The sequence below is a fragment of the Orcinus orca genome, chromosome 5, assembly GCF_937001465.1.
Source record: "Orcinus orca chromosome 5, mOrcOrc1.1, whole genome shotgun sequence".
Taxonomy (NCBI): domain Eukaryota; kingdom Metazoa; phylum Chordata; class Mammalia; order Artiodactyla; family Delphinidae; genus Orcinus; species Orcinus orca.
In genome coordinates, this window is record NC_064563.1 from 129679817 (window position 1) to 129684615 (window position 4799).

Sequence of the window (4799 nt, forward strand, 5' to 3'; positions counted from 1 at the left end):
GGCATGAATGAAATGTATCTTGAATCCATGTCTGAAAACTGGCTTTGTGAGGATGCTGCCCCCTACAATCATTTTGCATACTCAGAAGCAAAGCAGGGACAGCCACCATGTGCAGGTAAAATATGATGTGTAACTGGAAATTTTTTCACTTTGCACCAGGGAAAACAGTTGCTTGATTTTGGGCAAATAATTCCAATCTATTTCTTGGTGTTCATCTGCTTTTTTCAGCCTTTTACTAAAATAATGTAAAGTGAGTTTTCTTATTGTATATTGGGCTAATTTTCATTCTATCGAGTTGTTCCAAAGATTCTCCAAATCCCCAAACATCTCAACTTATTTTAGTTTAAATTTTATGTGATGTTGTAGAGTGTTCAATGCTGGATAGAGGTGGTTGGACTTGGGCTTTTACAGAATTAATAAGACAATATAATATGTCTCCAAGAAGGCTGGGTATCTAAGGGTAGAAAGGTTACCAGATTTCAAAAGAATTTTCCATCCATATCTGAGTACTCCGTGTGAAGACCCTTAACCTGCTACTAATGTCTCGTAATATCTCATTCTATTCCATGTTAGCCAGAGGTATCATATTTTGATTTTATAATATTATACACATTTTAGAAAGCCTAGAATCCCATATTAATTTGTCAGTTAACACAAGAAACTTACCTGCCTGGATTGGCATATCTATTTCTAGAGATTCATTGATGTAAGTATTTCATTATTTCTGTTTGCAGGACAGTCATTATGCAACACCATAGATATGACATGTTGACATACAAAGTGATTACACTGACCTGAATGTTCATTTTTCATGTTAAAAAAACTATCATTCTCTCTATAATTATTTTTCTTTCAAATGAAGTCATTCCCTCAGTATACCTAATGCAAATCATTATGGGAATATCAACTCCGTTGCCTCTCTGGTTGTATATAGGTAAACACTAGTCTTCTGGGCAAGAGTGAGGACAAGGGGATCAAGGTGAGCTATGAGGGCTGCACTGCCACCAGCGCTCCAAACTCCCTAGCCCAGATGCCCAGGAGAAGGAAATTCTACCATTTAGTAATTGATCATTACTCCCAGGCCATGGTGCTGGGAGACGGAAGAAACCAAGGGAACATGCAACAACATGATTGATAAATTACACCAACTTGAGTGTGAGCCACGGAGAGAAACATTCAGCTTTCAAACACACAGCAACCTTTCTATACATAAGTCAAGTTTTCTCTCTCATGAGCTCATCTTGTTCATGGCACTGGCCTGTCCAGACACTCCTCAGGACTTTCTCCAAATGGCAGCTCATTAAGTCACTTTGGCATGCCCTCTGCCTACTGCTTATTCTATTTACATTTATTTTTCTTGTTTACCATAATCACCTTAAGGTGAGGGCCCCACCTCCAGAGAAACTGGGAGCACTATTGGCACAGCTCCAGTCTTTGGTGACTCTATAGCTTTGTTATGTTAATTTCCCTGTGTTCTTAACTTTTCTCCCTCTGGTGGTCAAAAGAATGAGAATGAAAATTTTCCATAATTCTGCTTGTATTTTCCTCTCTCTCTCTCTCTATCTCAACCTCTCCCTCTTTCTCTTTTCCTTTTCTCTCTCCCCCTTGGTACATTTCTTTCTCTTCATTATATCAATAGCTGACATAATTTCTCCTAAGTTTTCTAATTAACTAAACTCATTTTATTTCTACTTAACCCTGATGACTTTTCCTCTTCCTACAAAATATATTCACCCTCAGACACATACAGCCCATTTAAATGTTGACTCTATCACTTGTAGTGTTATGGATTTTTTTAAACTTCTAAAGTATTCTTCCTCACTGAAGTCTGCGAAAAGTTCAAGGTAATAACATAAGAACAAAAGAAGTATCGCTAATACCTAATAAGAAACAGCTGAATAGACAAATGTGTCAAAAGAGAGATAAGAGATATGGTGGATCATAAGTATACATAGTTTTGAACCTTTCTTATGTATCTTCACATTTTCCTTATTTATCTCACTTTGACTAGGTATTTAAGGACAAAGTTCCCTCACCTTCAAGCTGCCTTGCAGTCTTTCTCAGGCCAACAAACAGTGACTCATCTCAATCCATTTATTTACAGTTTTCTAAATGAGATGATGATTGCTTGCATATGCTAAAAACTCTATTAGGTGATGATATATACATATAATCCTATCAACAGCCTGTGAAATATTAAAATGTTTCTTTATTAATAAATAAAGAGATACTCCAGTCCATTATAGTCCAGAGGTCAAGCTACTTTCCCACTTTCTTGCAAAGTAAATGTGGCATGTTTGAGATTCAAGACCATGTATATTAGCCTGACTTTTATATTCTTTGTGTACCTTAAAATGATTTGAGGGAAATGTATTAATTTTCCTTTTCAATAAACTTTTTCTTTATTCTTTTTCTTCAATAAACATTACTAATCTAAGAACACTTGCAATCATTCTACAGAAATCAATAGCTTACAGTTTCCATTAGTCCCTGCACTGACCAGGGTTTTAAAGTAATGAATTCAGAATTTATTTCAATTACATAGTCTTGATACAAATGTTGGTAGAAGCAACCCAGTGGCTCACAGAAAACATAATAATAACCAGGTTTAACATTCACCTGTCTTTTTTTTCTGATTTATCATAGAATACCTATATCCAATTAATTTGATGTATATAAAATTGAATTATTATCTCATGTATTTTTACAGCTAAATTTGTATTTGTGTATGTATTAATTTATGAAGGCTGCCAGTCTGGGTGACTTAAGCAACACAAATTTATTTTCTCACAATTCTGGAGGTTGAAAGTCCAAAACCAAGGTGCCAGAAATGCTGGTTTCTCCTGAGGAATCTTCTTGGCTTTCATATAACCACCCTTTTGCTGGATCTCTCTACACACATGCCCCTGGTGTCTCTTTGTGTGTCCAAATCTCCTCTTTTTGTAGTTATCAGTCAGATTGGATTAAGGTCCTCTCATATAATCTCATTTAACCTTAATTATCTCTTTTGAGGTTCTATTTCAAATACAGCCACATCCTGAGGTAGTGGGATATTAATTGTGTGGAGACACAATTCAGCCCCTACCTATTTATATAATTGGAACATTATAGCATAGAGTATTAAATTTCTATTTATGCAAATAAAAAAATAAAGATGTCTCTGGAGTCCTTGAAAGAGTTCAAAGGAGATAAAACTTGGTTTGTATCTTAAACAGTCGGTCAGGTTTGGAGTAGACAATAGAAGATTGACCTGTCTCAGGTCAGGAAATATTTCAAGTACAAAAGTAACACAAATGGAATATGAGAGACACGGTTCCTATGACAATGAACAAAAGTGTTCAGAAGCCAGGAAGGCTGGAATTAGGATGGCAGGGAAAAGACCTTGGCAATTACATGTGCATCAAGTGATAAACTTAATACTTTGGAGTTTTAGTCAAGGAGAAATGATCACTGGATTTAGCAAAATACTTCAGGAGAGTTTGGTAAACTAGAGAAATATAGCCCAAATGATAAAGGGAATACTTGTAAGAACTAAGAATAATCACTTCAAAATAAAATTGGTTGAAACTAAGTGAAGAAAGTTGAACAATAGTAACAGCAGCAACCATCAAAACCTATTGAGAAGGTGTCACCATCAGCTCCTTAGAATACTTAAGAATGTGATGTTCAGCAAAGGGTAGGGAGAGGTGGTGGAGAAAGCCTTCTAGTAAAGAGTGTCAGACCTCACACCTGTCAGAAAGGCTGTTATCAAAAAGACAAGAAATAACACATGTTGGCAAGGATGTGGAGAAAAAGGGACCCTCGTGAACTGGTGGGAATGCAAATTGCTGCAGCCACTATGGAAAACAAAATTAAGATTCCTCAAAAACTTAAAAATATAATTAGCATATGATCCAACAATTCTACTTCTGGGTATTTATCCAAAGGGAAAAAACAAAACAAAAACACTGATTCAAAAGGATATATGCATCCTCATGTTCACTGCAGCATTATTTACAAGAGCCAGGATACAGAAACAGTCTAATAGTGTATGTACACAATGGGATTCTACTCAGTCGTAAAAAAGAATGAAACCTTGCCATGGATGGACCTTGAGCATATTATTCTAAGTGAAATAAGTTAGACAGAGAAAGATAAATACCATATGATTTCACTTATATGTAGAATCTAAAAAACAAAATAACAACACAAAACTCATAGATCCAAAGAACAGACTGGTGGTTGCCAGAGGGGAGGGGAATAGGGGAGTGGGAAAAAATGAGTAAAGGGGATCAGGAAGTACAAATTTCCAGTTGTAAAATAAATAACATAATGGGGATGTAATGCACAGCATGGTGACTACAGTCAATGACATTGTAGTACATATTTGAAAGTTGCTAAGAGAGCAAATCTTAAAAGTTCTCACACAACAACAACAAAAAAAAATTGTAACTTTTTATGGTTACAAATGGTAACTAGGGCTTCCCTGGTGGTGCAATGGTTGAGAGTCCGCCTGCCGATGCAGGGGACACAGGTTCATGCCCTGGTCCGGGAAGATCCCACATGCCGCGGAGTGGCTGTGCCTGTGAGCCATGGACGCTAAGCCTGCGCGTCTGGAGTCTGGGCTCCGCAACGGGAGAGGCCACAACAGTGAGAGGCCCGCGTACTGCAAAAAAAAATAAAAAAATAAAAAATAAAACAAAATAAAACAAACAAACAAATGGTAACTAAACTTATTGTGATGATCACAGGGTATGCAAATATTGATTATGTTGTACATCTAAAACTAATATAATGTTATATGTCAATTATAACTCAAT